Source organism: Pinus tabuliformis, chromosome J, assembly GCF_031772625.1.
Source record: "Pinus tabuliformis cultivar Carrire ecotype Pingquan chromosome J, CPIR1, whole genome shotgun sequence".
Classification (NCBI taxonomy): Eukaryota; Viridiplantae; Streptophyta; class Pinopsida; order Pinales; family Pinaceae; genus Pinus; species Pinus tabuliformis.
This window is the reverse complement of record NC_142295.1, coordinates 755,399,530-755,414,664: the sequence shown is the minus strand read 5'-3', so window position 1 is coordinate 755,414,664 and position 15,135 is coordinate 755,399,530. Positions and strand designations below refer to the sequence as shown.

Sequence of the window (15,135 nt, the reverse complement as noted above, 5' to 3'; positions counted from 1 at the left end):
TATTTTGGCAGCCATCTGTGGTAATAAAGACCTCGGACCTACAGTAATCTCTTCAGATCTGTGTGGCTCGGAATTGTAGAACCGTGGAGTGTTTAAGGGCCAAGAGGCCTAGTATAAGGCCCTCTCTTCTAGCCACAGAAGCAACATTACGTGAAGCAGTTTGAACTGTGCAGAAGCTCGGATTACAGTCACCTTGAAGGCTACCCTCAGACCTGTGGCAACTCTTGTGTGAAGTTTCAGAGGCTTGGACCATGCACCTACCTTGACAGACTTCGGATAGAGAGCAGACCTCTGTTAAAAGCTTTGAACCTAACTTTTAATTGCAGAAGGAAATCCGGTCCTACAGTTGGATGTTTTTATTAGAATTTCTCTGTGACAATTTGTGAATTGCAGATCTCTATTGCAGCTTCTCTGTGGTGACATATTGGAGACCTGTAGTGGATTCTATGTGAACCTGTGATGACCTGTCTACAAACTCTTCGACCTGTGGACATAGACATCAATTTGAAATTTTGAATCTGTGGTAAAGCTCACTTAGGAAAGCATCTATTGCAGACCTGAAGTGGATCATTGGAAACATTTTTGTAGACCTGTGGTGATTCATTGGAAATCTGTGAAAGCTTTTTAAGGAGATACTGTCTTGGAGGAGAAACTTATTTGTAGATCTTAATTGAAGGCACAATTGCATCTTGGTTGGAAATACTATTTTTTGTAGATAGTATTGAGTTTGTTTGGAAACTCTTTGAGGTCATTTCTTTGGACCTGGAATAATTGAAGAAGCATCCTTGGAACTTTGGAGTAGATTCTTTTGAAACATTGTTGTAACATCCCTGAAGTCTTGCATACCTTGAGGCAGTGTTGAAGAATTGCAGAAGCTGATCTTGGAGTCAATCTTGGAGACATGATGCCTTGTTGAAGCTCTCATGAGGTGACCTTGGAAAAAGTGTTTGGGTGACATGAAGAGCAGTGGTGACACCTTCTATATGATAAGGTTGTCATTGATGATGTAGCGTGAAGACTACAGTGAAGCTGAAGATTGATAGGGCTCGATGAAGAAGACCTTGGGAGCCGTGAAGTACAACCAAATATACCTTGACAAAGTGAAGCTATAGGGTTGGAGCCCTTGGAGTTGATGGCTTGGAAAGTCCAATTTGGTGCTTGGCAAATATAGGATTGGTGTCCTTGGAGTTGGTGCTCCTAAACTCAAGGTTGGTGCCTTGGATAAGACAGGGTTGGAGCCCTAGAGGATCGGAGTCATCATGAAACTAGGTCGGAGCCTGTACCAGAGAAGGGTTGGTGCCTTTGGGGTTGGAGCCTCTAAACGCAAGGTCAGTGCCTTGAGAAGATAGGGTTAGTGCCCTAGAGGTCGGAGCCTCACAAAAGTCCGAGTTGGTGCTTGGCAACAGGTTGGAACCTGAGAGATTGAAGATTGGTGTCTTCATCTAAGGTTGGAGCCCTATATATATTGTACTTGATTCATTGTAAAGATTATATTAATAAAAGCATTTATTCCTATTGTTCATTTAGTGTTCTAAATATAAGTGATCTAACTGGTAAAAGTAACAATTGAAAAGGAATACTAATTCCACCCGCCTCTTAGTGTTTCCAAGAATATGTTGGAAACCGACAAACCTTATGCCTTATCCACTTAATTAATTGAACAGAGAGGCAAGGCGACCATCGTTTGGGGGGAAGGCAGAAGAGAAATTCTATATAATAAAGGCAAAAGGGAAGAGGAAGGGGATCAATAGAAAAAGGAAGTGCAGTAAGGAGGAAAATTCAATCATAACTAGGAAATTGAGCAATTGTTCTTGAAGCTTTTGGGCACGGGGGCCAGAGTGCTTCAATTGTGAAGTATTCTGGAGCTGGGTACCAAGGTTGTGCCTAGTTTGGCAGGGAGGATTTGGTCATTTTGGTAATGGGAACGAATTTGGAGTGACGACAGCACGAGATCAACTTCAAAAGAAAAAGCCAGGTATGTACTATGTATTAAATTGGTAAATTATGTTTTAAAATATCATTGTTTGAATAATTAACATCTATTTGTCAAATTTGTTAATTTTTCCGAAATCAGTGCGTCACAGGGACCCAAAGATAGAGAGGGAGTAGAGACAATGATTCCAGAGGAGTTTCCAGTTCAAGAGAGGCAGTAGCAAAGAGGCCCAGTTATTCTACTAGAGGTTGCGTAGGGATTGCGCAGGCAGCTTTAGTGTAGTAGTTCGATTGGGTTGAGCTAGGGGTCAATTCAGTAGCTAGAGTTCGAGATAATTTATCAGAGGGCCAGAGGATCGCTTCTAGTAGCAGCAATAGGCAGAACGACTTGATCAGAGGTAGATTCAGGTTCTGTGTGTGAGGGTTTGCGCAAGGCTTGCACAAGGGTTCTTGAGGGCCAGTTATTCTTAGGCAGGTTGTGCCGAGATTGCTCATGGAGAGAGAGAAAATTCTCTCTAATAATTTTGGCTAGATTATTTGTTGAGGATTGCCAGTTTTGGGCATCCAGATTGTACTCAGATTTTCATTGCTGCATAATAATAATAAAACCCTCATTTGCTGACCCAGTTTTCCCACATTGGTTTTTTCCAAGGACATTTGTCCAAAAAATAACGGTGTCATTTTTATTGTGCGTTATATTTCTCAGTTCCAGTATTTTATTTTCCGCAACGTTTTTATGGTGAAAATTGCAGTTGTGATTTTATTCGTTGTTTGCCGTAGCAAATAAATTGCACTTAATAATAATCAGTTAGAAGAATAATTTCTAGTTGCTGCAATAGACTTGAAAATTTCACATGGTATCAGAGTAGTATTGAAGACAAATCAAAAGCGAAGAAGAAATTTGTGCAGGTCTAGACGGAGTTCTGCAACATAATTTCTGGGTCTTCATAGAGGGCCAACCAAGTAGTTCAAATCGCTGTGCAGAGGGTTCTATTTCCAGTTGCAGGAGCAGGAAAAGTCCAAACAACCCAGTAGTAGTTCCAGTAGGCAGTGGTATTGCCGGGAAGCAGTCCCGGTGAGCAGATTTGTCAGTTTGTTCAACATATTTAGGGTAGGTTGTTTGTAGCAGTGTTTATAGTTGCCACTTGGTCTAGTAGTAGTTCCTTTGGAACCTCTCCTAGGACCCCTGCTAAATTGAGCAGTAACAGGCAGCTCAGCTCATGCACAAATACCTTGTACAAATGGATCTTGTTGACCATGTACATGTTAACAGTTCCAAGAAGCAGAGTACAAAGCAATGGATAAATTTTTTTGAGTCATTGTCATCATTATAATATCGAATTGTGAAAATTTATTGTAAAATGGTTCTAGTATGACTATTACACCATGTAACAACACCTAGGTAAGCCTTTGATTCTTAACAAAGGGTTTCACTCTAGGGAGTTTTTTAACCTCCCTAAATTATTTGTGTTTCTAAACACGAATAATCAACAAAGTTTTCCTCCCCAACATCCCATAAAGCTAGAGTGGAATTCGCTGCTAAGGTTTTAGGTGAGTCATAGTGTTATCAAGTCTATATATTTTATCATACTAGATCATGTGTCTTGTGTTGCAGAATTTGGTTGAGTCTAAGGGGTTGTCTATTGTAAAATTCCCCTTTTATGGGTTTTTATTGTAAAATCTTGATGTAAAAATATTTTGGTGAATAGTTACTCATAATTAGACACCAATGCCAAAAATATTTTAGAGGGTGGAAAAATATGTGTAATCCCCTCTTGAGTCTTTTATTTAATTTTCTAGTAAAATAAAAATAAATTCAGCATAAATTGTCAAAAAATAAAATGTGAGGAAAAAATAATTACTCTCCAAGTGGAAAAACTATCAAAAAATTATTGAGGCTATTTTTCAAAGGGAAAAATTCAAGTCAAAATTAAAAACCTCATTTCCAAGTTAAAATGTCCCAGTGAAGAAGTTCATTGGACCAAGAAGACTATTTTTCCAGTAGAGTGAAACTTTTTGGACCAAGTGGTTAATTATTTTGCACAAGTTACAACGATTCTATTTTTGAAGATTCTCCAAAGGACCAAGTGCACCTAGAAGTTTGATTTTCTCAAGGGGTCGAAATTTTTGGAGATTTGTGCAACAATTATCAATGAATAAAATTATTTTGGCAAGGATGAAGCATGGGACCAAGTCAAACTAGCCGTTTTTCCACTTGGAGGGGTCTAAAACTCTCATTTTTTCTATACAAGGAAACTATTTGCTCCTCATTTGCTCATGATGTATTGAATGAAAAATCATCAGCAAGCTGTGAGTCAAGCTGCTGGATGTAATTTCTCTTTCGCACTAATAAAATCAAAGACTTTGGGGTTTTATCTTGCGTTTGTGTTCCTTTTTCACTTCTTGTGGTAATGTTATTCTACCCGATGTGAGACAAATGGTTACAGGGATGCATGAGTTCAAAATAGAGCATGAAGGTGTATGTCCAGGATGCGCTGAAGGAAAGCTCAAAAGGGGACTGTTCCCCTCAAGCCATTGCAAGACGTCTGACATTTTGCACTTGGTTCACTCCGACATATCTGTTATGATGCCCGTGAACTCTTTGGGAGGATATTTATATTATCTCACTTTTACAGATGACTATTCTCGCAAGACTTGGATATACTTCTTGAAAAAGAAGGATGAAGTGTTCTCCTGGTTCCGTTACTTCAAAGCCTTGATCAAGAATCAAAACGAGAAGAGGATCAAGATCTTAAGGATTGATAATGGGACCGAGTCAAGCTGCTGGATGTAATTTCTCTTTCGCACTAATAAAATCAAAGACTTTGGGGTTTTATCTTGCGTTTGTGTTCCTTTTTCACTTCTTGTGGTAATGTTATTCTACCCAATGTGAGACAAATGGTTACAGGGATGCATGAGTTCAAAATAGAGCATGAAGGTGTATGTCCGGGATGTGCTGAAGGAAAGCTCAAAAGGTGACCATTCCCCTCAATCCATTGCAAGACCTCTGACATTTTGCACTTGGTTCACTCCGACATATCTGTTATGATGCCTGTGAACTATTGGGGAGGATATTTATATTATCTCACTTCTACAGATGACTATTCTCACAAGGCTTGGATATACTTCTTGACAAAGAAGGATGAAGTGTTCTCCTGGTTCCGTTACTTAAAAGCCTTGATCGAGAATCAAAACGAGAAGAGGATCAAGATCTTAAGGACTGATAATGGGACCGGGTATGAATCCAATGAGTTCCATGACTTTTGCAAAGAGGCTAGCATTAAGAGGGAGACCACAACACCATACACTCCTGAGCAGAATGGTGTGGCGGAAAGGAAGAATCGTATGATTGTGGACGCTGTTCGTGCCATGCTCCATGATCAAAGGTTTCCGAAGTTTCTATGGGCCGAAGCTGCGAATACCGCCGTATATGTTCAAAACTGATGTCCTCATCAAGCATTGGATTCCGAGACTCCCGAAGAGATGTTCACTGGTAAGAAACCTGATGTCTCTCATTTTAGAATTTTTGAAAGTCCCGTATATTTTCATGTGCCGAAAGAGAAAAGAAGCGAATTGGGTGCATTTGGAAAGAAGGGAATCTTTGTGGTCTATAGCGAAATTTCTAAGGGCTATAGAATCTATGTGGCTGGTCAAAGCGAAGTCGAGATTAGTCATGATGTCACCTTTGATGAAGATATGGCTCTTAGCAAGGTTGACAATCTTCCTATTCTAAGGATAACTAAAGAAGTTGACATCAGGAAGCCGGATGAAAAGGAAGATGAAATGATGCTCGATGTGGAAGAACCTATGGATCCTATTGATTCCCTTCTATAAGAGTCTTCCTCTTCTAGGAAGAGGCCCTCATGGCTTAGGGGGACACTTGATGATGCCAAAGGACATATTGCACCCAGAGGGACTTTCCGTGAAAGTAAGAAGCCGACCAAGTATCAGGGATACTTGACCATTATGAGCACCATCATTCAAAATGAGCCTTCATCGTTTGAAGAAGCCGTGAAGCATCAAGTATGGAAGGATGCTATGAATGAGGAATACGAGTCCATCATGAAGAACGATGTCTGGGATGTGGTCCCCAGACCCTAGGACAAAACAATTGTCACCTCGAAGTGGCTTTACAAAATAAAGCATGGAGTTGATGGGAGTGCTGAAAAGTATAAGGCTTGCTTTGTTGCTCAAGGCTTCTCTCAAAAGGAAGGTGTAGATTATGACGAGATATTTGCACCTATTGCCCGATACACCACCATCCGCTCGATCATAGCCCTTGCTGCTTCGCAAGGATGGAACCTACATCAGATGGATGTCAAGACTGCGTTCTTTCATGGTTTAATTAAAGAGGAAGTCTATGTGGAACAACCCGAGGGGTTTGAGATTCATAATCGGGAATCTCACGTATGCAGGTTGAAGAAAGCTCTCTATGGGCTGAAGCAAGCACCCCGAGCTTGGTATGAGAGGATCGATAGCTACTTTAAGTTTGAGGATGATAAGCCTCTCATACTGGTGCTGTATGTTGATGACCTCTTCCAGACAGGTGTAGACCCTCTCATTTACAAATGTAAGAGGGAGTTGGCTTCTGAATTTGAGATGAAGGATCTAGGACTGATGCACTATTTCCTAGGGCTGGAGGTCTGGCAGAAGCCAGGAGAGATTTTCCTATCTCAAGGAAAATACGTGGTGAAGATATTGGAGAGATTCGGTATGGTGGACTGCAAGCCCGTGACTACCCTGATGGAGCTTAACTTCAAGAAGTTATGCGGTAGTGCTGTTGGACTTGCTTTAGGAAATGCTTCTGAGTATCGTCAACTCATAGGAGCATTGATGTTCCTGGTGAACTCTCGTCCGGATATATGTTTTGCAGTCAACACATTAAGCCAATATATCGTTGAGCCTCATCACTCACATTGGATTGGTGCCAAGAATCTTCTGAGATATCTCTGGGGCACAATCACTCATGGGTTGAGATACACTGCCGGATATGTGAGGCTACACGAATATTCCGATGTTGATTGGGTAGGCAGTGTGGTGGACCGAAAGAGCACTTCCAGGTGTTGTTTCTCTTTGGGTTTTGCCTCGATATCCTGGATGAGCAGGAAGCAGAAGTCGGTGGCTTTGAGCACCGCTGAGGCAGAGTACATTGCTGCGAGTATGGCCTCCTGTGAGGCTATCTGGTTGAGGAAGCTCTTCAGTGAGCTGTTTGGACATACATTGGATACTACTGTGATCCTCTGCGACAACCAGAGTGGGATTCGTTTATCCAAGAATCCCGTATTTCATGATCGCTCCAAGCAAATCAATATCAGGTACCACTTTATATGGGATATGGTACGAAGAGGAGCAATAAGGCTCCATCATATTGGGACAGACGAGCAGGTCGCCGACATTCTAATGAAGCCCTTGGGAAAGGTCAAATTCTTGACTTTCTGAGAATGACTAGGTGTCGTCGAGAGACCCTCTTATGAGGGTCCTATATGATGCATACATTGAGCTCTGGGAGCTCTAGGGGGCTTGGGGTACTTCTTGGAGTGACGAGCGACCATAGGGTGACTCACCCTCCCCTAGTCGTGCGCTGTGTACAGGGTGAATGGTTCAGCCTTCCCCTGTGATACCCTGTGGCGACATGTAGGCAAGATGAGTGGTTCATCCTTCTCCTGCCGAGACATCCTACCCATGCAGTTTGGGACTCATGGGAAGTACCTCTCATCTGGCCAAAGAGTAGGGAAATGAGGATAAGGACCATAGTAGTATTGATGGACGCATTGTGTATCTACCGTACTCCTTATGCTAGGATGACATTGATCTGGGATCAATTGGAATTGACTTCGGTACAGGGTGAATGGTTCAACCTTCCCCTGTGATACCCCGCGATGACATGTAGGCAGGATGAGTGGTTCATCCTTTTCCTGCCGAGACATCCTACCCATGCAGTCTGGGACTCATGGGAAGTACCTCTCATCTGGCCAATGAGTAAGGAAATGAGGATAGGGACCATAGTAGTACCGATGGACGCATTGTGTATCTATCGCACTCCCTATGCTAGGATGACATTGATCTGGGATCAATTGGAACTGACTTCGGGTTAGTAAGAGTGATATAACTCACTCTCTTTTGGAACTGATCTGGGATCAGTAAGTGTAGTATGACACAATCTCCTCATTAGGATTGACTTCGGGTCAGTAAGAGTGCTATTAAGCACTCTCTTTTATTTGGGACTGACTTCGTGTGAGTAGAGGATGGTATGCTACATTCTCGATCATTTCTTCTTCTTCATATTTCAGCAGAGCAGTGTAGGGCAGTGCATTTGATGGCAGAGATGGTACCAACAGACAGATGGATTAGCAGATGGAGTTCTCCCTAGTTGAGTGGGAGTGTTAAAATTGGCAACTATGGCCAAACTCCATGTGGGTGATCTTATTTATGGCAGCTGATATTTTTCTTGGATTCCTCTCGTCGAGAGGTGTAGGATTGATCTAACGATCATCTGATTATGACATGTATTCATGGAGATATGAATTTATTTGTATTTCTTAACAATTTGTTTAGGTCAACTAGCAAGTTAAGTTGTGTTGCACACTCCCAACTAACCTCAACGTTGCATATAAAAGGAGGAGACATTGTGTCTCATTTCACTCACTCTCATCCTCTTATCTCTTCGTTGTCTCTTGGGTATACACAAGGAAGGAGGACGTAGATCTCTTGGGCACCTTTGAAGAAGGACGCAGATCTCTAGGGAATCATTATGAGGATGCAGATTAGGGCAGCGAGGATGCAGGAGGGTACAACCATCTGTTTGGGGTGATTTAGGGCTGCTTTGACCAACGTCTTACCCTCTTTGACTACGGCTTTGCATGGGTAGCCTCTCCTAGGCTAGACGAAGTGCTGTGTTGACTTTTGGAGAGCTGATTTGGGACATCGTTGACTGGTTAGGGCTGGCTGCAGGTTACTGTAGCTTTCATTGTTGATTTGTCCCTCTTACTTGGACTGTTTTGGGCTGCACATGCTATTGGACGCTGAGTTCTCCTAGGATATCTTAAGGTCATTGGTGAGTTGTTTGACCAGCTTTGACCTTGCTGATTTGATTTATGCTGCTACTGTTATAAATCATAGATTTGTGATATTGTACTATCTCTCTCTCTGCTGAATTATTGAATAATATAAAAGAATTGATCAAAGGGTTTCCCGCATTGGGGTTTGTCCCTGACTAGCCACCACATCTTGTGTCTCTTGTCTTGGCTTGTCTTCTGTCAATTTTATTTATGTTCTGTCAACATTTTACTTATACGTTAATGTGATTGCTATACTAAGAATTGACATTGGGCTAATAAGAAGAATTGAAATAAATTGCTCTAAGCATAGAACATACCATAATTTAACAAAAATCAAGTGGCCCTCATCATCCAGTGGGGGTAACTCTGCTGCTGCTGTCACCTATTGCCCCAACACCTTTTTAACGCATGAGACATGAAATACGTTGTGGATCTTGCTCCCTGGAGGCAGCACCGACTCATAGGCCACCTCTCCAACTCGTCTGATCACCGGTATGGCCCATAGAAGCGGGGCTTTAGCTTCTCATCCCTCTTCTGCTTTAGCATGGACTGTCCGTAAGGCTGTAGCCAGAGGTACACCAAGTCCCCCTCCTCGAAATGCCTCTCTGTCCTGTGTCGGTTTGCGTACACCTTCTGCTTTTTTTGGTTGTCACCAAGTTATCCTTGAGAGCCTTGAGGATGTCTTGGCTCTCTTGGATCCAATGACTGTCTCCAAAAACAACGTCAGCAAAAGATAATGCATCATATCCATACAAAGCACGGAAATGAGTCATACCAATGGACATGTTGTGGGTGGTGTTGTAGCAGTACTTGCCCAGATGCAAGCACCAGATCCAAGCCCTCTACTGACCTGTCACGTAGTTCCTCAGGCACCTCTCCAACCACTGATTAACCCTCTCGGTCTGGTCATCTGTCTGAGGGTGGTAGCTGGTGCTATGATTGAACTCGGTCCCGACCAATCTGAAAAGTTCCTGCCAAAAACCTCCCATGAACCTGCTGCCCCTGTCACCTACAATGTTCTTGGGGAGCCCTGTGATGAAATCCATAGATATACTTTCCCATTTCCCCTCGGGGATGGGAATCGGTTGTAGCAATCATGCAGGGTGAATCAACTCCCCCTTGTTCCGCTGACATGCCTCACACTCTTGTACATGCTTCAGTGCGTCCTCCTTGAGGCCCTTCCACATGAATCTCTCCCTAACTGCCATATATGTCTTCCAGAACCCCTGGTGCCCGGATAATGGCGAGTCATGTGCTGCCTGGAGCACTCTCTCTCTCTCAACTGCGAGTTGGGTACCAGGAAAATGCGCCCCTTGTAATAGATGACCTCATCCATCACTTTGTAACACTCATCTGCATGGGTACCCTCTAAGATCTCGCATGCCCTCCTGTCCTTGGAGTACTCCTCCAATAGTTGAGCCTTCCAATCATGGTAGATGCTCATGAGTGATAGACTAGTTGGTCTCCGAGATAGAGCATTGACCACCACATTGTGCTTTGCCCGCACATACTTTGTGTGAAAGTCATAGGCCTGCACCTTGCGGACCCATCTCTACTACTTGTCATTGAGGCCTTGCTGCCCCATGAAGTCACGAATAATATTGTGATCAGTCTTCACCCGGAAGCTGTTTACCACCAACTACTATCGAAATTTGTCGAATGCATGCATGATGGCCAACATCTATTTGTCATATATGGAATATGACAACTCATATGGTAGGAGCTTCCGATTCTCGAAAGCAATGGGATGCCCATCTTGTGACAAAACTGCTCCAACTCCCACCCTTGATGCATCACACTCCACAATGAAAGGCTGGTAAAAATCTGGAAGTGCCAAGACCTGACAACTGCTCCTTACCTCCTTGAGGCGATCAAAGGCAACCTGTGCTCCATCAGTCCATGCGAAAGCCCCTCTCTTGGTCAAATCGGTCAAGGGTGCTGCCAGCTGTGAGAACCCCTTGAAAAACTTCGGCACAAATGCCCAAGAAACCCGTCAGCGCAGTCACATCTCGTGTTACCGGCCAGTCCTTGATGGCCCATATCTTCTCCTCATGGACCTTCACCCCATCAGCACCGATGATATGCCCTAGGTAGAGCATCTCTGTCAAGCCAAACTTGCACTTGGATAGTTTGGTATAAAATTGATGCTCTTCCAGGACGCATAGTACCTCCTCTAAGTGCTGGAGATGCTCCTCCCATGTCTGGCTGTAAATCAGAATGTCATTAAAGAAAACCAACACAAACGTCCTCAACTGTCCCTGGAAGACATGGTTCATGCATGACTAGAAAGTGGCTGGAGCATTGGTCAACCCAAATGGCATGACCAAGAACTCGAAGTGCCCATAGTGGTACTAGAAAGCTGTCTTAGGGATATCCTAATCCCTCACCCTGATCTGGTGGTACCCTGAACGCAGATCGATCATTCATCAACTCATCTATGCGGGGAATGGGGTACTGCTTCTTCAATGTCATCCGGTTGAGGGCCTGGTAGTCAATGCACATGCGAAGGGTTCCATCCTTCTTCTTAACCAGTACTATTGAAGAAGCGAAGGGATTGGAACTTGGCCTGATAAAGCCTAATGCTAACAACTTCTGAATGGCCTTCTCTATCTCATCCTTATAGGCCTTGGGATGCCTATAAGGGGTGGTTATCACCGCCTACACACCCGGATCCAACTCAATAGTGTGATCGAATCCCCTATCTGGTGGCTGCCCTGGTGGAATGTCCCCAAACACAATTGCGTACCTGTCCAGTAAAGCTTGTATGTCTGGTGGTGATGGCTAGGCCGGTCCCCCAACCTCCAAAATCCTCAACTCTATTGCTAATGCAATGTCCCCATGTCGCAGATCTGCCTCCATCCTGTGGGCCGAGACTGTCTGGGGTGGATAGGACTGCATGCCTCTTAGAACTACCAGTTTGCCATTCGGCCCAATGAACTCCATCTTTAACTTCCTCCAATTTGTAGTGACTCGCCCAAGGGAGTACAACCACTGGACATCCATTACCATGTTGGTGTTTGGCACATCGACCACAAAGAAATGGTCCGTCATCGAGTAGTTCCCCATAACTACTGTCAAGGCAGGCACATACCGAGTGCATTGTATGGTGCGGTCACCTGGTACTAGGACTAAAAAGCCCTCAAACTCAGCCGTGGTGAGGCCCCTCCTTTGAACCAACTGGGCATCTATGAAGTTGTGGGTAGCCCCACTGTCAACTAGGACTAACACCTGCTGCCCCTGTATGGTGCCTCTGATCCTCAATGTCAAAAATTTGGGAACCCCGTGTAAGGAAGCAAGGACTCCCCCAGATGGGGCAAGGGATGCCCTTCCCTGTGGAGGCGGTGGTGGTGGCCCTCTATCTGCCGGACTCTTACCATCTCCCACACCACACTCTTGCTCCACCTCGTCCTCCTGGTCACTGTCGGAAAAGACCTCAATATAGTGTGCTTTGCTAGCATTGCACTGATGGCCTGCTGCCCATGGCTCCCTGCATGTGAAGCACAACTTCCTCCTCCTGAGGTCCTTTTGTGTCTCATCATCTAGCTGTCCCCGTCCCTGTGTGGTCCTCTGAGGTGGAGGTCTAGTCTCATTCCCCGTCTGTGGGAAAGGGGCTCGTGTAGGAAAAGGCACACTAGTCTTGGGGATGGCCCCCTGTAGATCTCCAGTGCACAAAACTGCCTCTTGCAGCGTAGAGGGTCTGCGTGACTTCACCAGTCCATGCAGGGGCTCAAGTAAGCCCTCAATGAAGGTGTACACCCTCCTAATCTCTGATAGATCTGAAACCATCACTGATACTCGTAGAAACTTTGAGATGTACTGCTCTGGGTTGCCTGTTTGACGCAGTTGGGTCAGTTCTATGAAATGGGCCTTTGGATCTCTTTGGTAAAAAAACTCCACTACCCTCCTGGTGAAATCCTCATAAGAAGCCACATTGACATGCCCTAGGGTGGCCACGCCATGAAACCACCAGCCATGGGCTTCCCCCTCCATGTGTAGCATGGCCATCTTGATGGCTTCCTGTTCTGTCATTTGATTGAGCTGGAAGTAGGTGTCCATCTTCTCAACCCAAGCCCTAGCCTTGCACTTGGCAGTGCCATAAAAAGTAGGGAAGTACATCCTCCTTATGGTCCTTTGCAGCTCATAGTTCTGGGTTCCCTGTCTTCCATAACACTTGTTCTTCTCACTCTGCTTGAGATTGCAGAAATCTCTGAAATAGAGCTTCCCTGAAGTCTGCATCCATAGATTGCCACTCTCTGAAATAGTCTCCCATTTGAATGGGGTCTTCACCCCTTGCTGGTTCGATTTGTGCCATTGGTAAGAAAGAGGGCAGTGTGGCATGAGTTGGCCCACTAGCTGATGGGAGTTGTGATGCTGGTGAGGGGTGATCGAATGGTTGAGAGGCTCCAGAAGTTTCCCCAAATAGAAACCCTCTAGGAGTGGTCCTCTCTCTATTTTGCAGCTTTATCTCCTCTAGCATATCTTTTTGGCCCTTGGCTAAGTCATTCAGGGCTCTCAGGAGGCTGTCGAAAGCCATCTCTTCCCTGCTCTTGGGTTCCAGCATGTCCTCCTCTTCTACCACTGCTTTCCCTTTGTCTTCCATGTTTGGAGTAATCTCCATCTCTCTTTCTCTGCTCTGGTACCTCTACCTTCGGTATGTGATGTTTTGTTGGTCCCCTTCTCTCATAGGAGAAAATCCCCACAACTGAGCCAAGAACTAGGCTCTGATACCACTGTAATGTTCCTAAATAGGAATACAAGTGATATAAAGCATACAATTTGTTCAACAAAATATAAAAAAGAAATATAAGCACCTATGGAAATACTTGAATAATGAATTGCTGAGCCATTTTATTACTTCTTTGAGGGAAAAATACAATAGATAATAGAATGGTGCACCTGGGCTTGTCTCAATGGATAAGCATGACCAAACCCAGGTGAGAAATGGTTGAACCAATGATTGCCCCAACTGCTGCACCAATCTGCACTGCGTTGCGCTGCCCAGAAAACTGCCCTTTCTGCTATGTTCGAATGGCTGGAAATACCACTTCCTGTGCTCAGAAAATTATAAGATTTGAGCCCAGGACTCCTTGGCCTATGCCCAAGAAAACCCACGAAGGAATTTAGCTGGTTTAGACTTCTGAAATTTGACCCCCAAGAAGCCCAACTTCAGCTCCAACTGCAAAACTCGGCCTGTTGGATTCTACCTGTAAATCCTCTCGGAAAATGTCCCAAAGTGCTGGGCTGACCCCTACTGCAAAACCCCTGACTTCCCCGATGAGCTTCCGGGCCCTAGCACTTGCTTCTAAGCTCCACGAAAATGCTGGACTGGCCCTTTGTGCTATCCCCAAGCCTAGTAATTCGAACTATTGGGTTGCTGCCTCTGTTGGCTCCAAAAATCTCAAGGAATGCTGGCCTACTGTTGCTCTCCCAATCCTCTAACTCTCCAGACAAATGACTAATCAATGATGGCTCAAGCTCCTTCGATGTATTCTTCAGACAACCCAGAAATACACTCCCTGTATGTGGCTGAATGGTAGTGCTGTAACACACTCCCAGATCTCTTGAAATGTTGATGGAACTGCCTTCCTAGGGCGGGCATGGAAGGTCCCTCGAAGGTAAGGTTGAATCTCCTGCTTGAGAGATTTGTGGCTAAACAACCGGTTGACTCGGCTAAATAACAGAGCAAACAATCAAGTAATTTTGATTTGCAAGGTGAATGAATAAATACCAATTGAGAGCTTCCTCCTCCTTTTATCTTCGTGGGCCTTCCTTGCCTCATGTGGGCCCCTCCATCCAGCTTTTCGAATTCCCTCCAAGCCATTCGAATGGCCTAGTTCGAATTCACATGTGGGTGGCCCCCACATTCCACTAGCAACCAAATAAAGTTGAATTTCCTCCTAAGTCCCTAAGTCGAAAATGTTGGGTTCTTTTCCTTAGCCAAAATTGTGCAAAATTGTGTAGCAAGACCCTGTTACAAATGTATTTGAGAAGGGACATGACAATCTTCAATATGGTGAAGATGTTCGTTGTTGTGCTAGCATGATGAGGATGACGGTAACTCTGATGAAATGGTTGGAAGCCACAAAAGATTCTCTGATGATGAAAAGAAGACGCTGATCTCCCTGAGGAAGCCTGAATAGAAGAG

The 15,135-nt window shown here is 44.3% G+C and overlaps 1 protein-coding gene across 3 annotated transcripts in view; it reads left to right on the top strand.

The window, feature by feature from the left end:
- Positions 1-15,135, top strand: part of LOC149228927 (alpha/beta-Hydrolases superfamily protein) — a 332,748-nt gene that overhangs the window by 247,676 nt on the left and 69,937 nt on the right. The window lies entirely within an intron of this gene.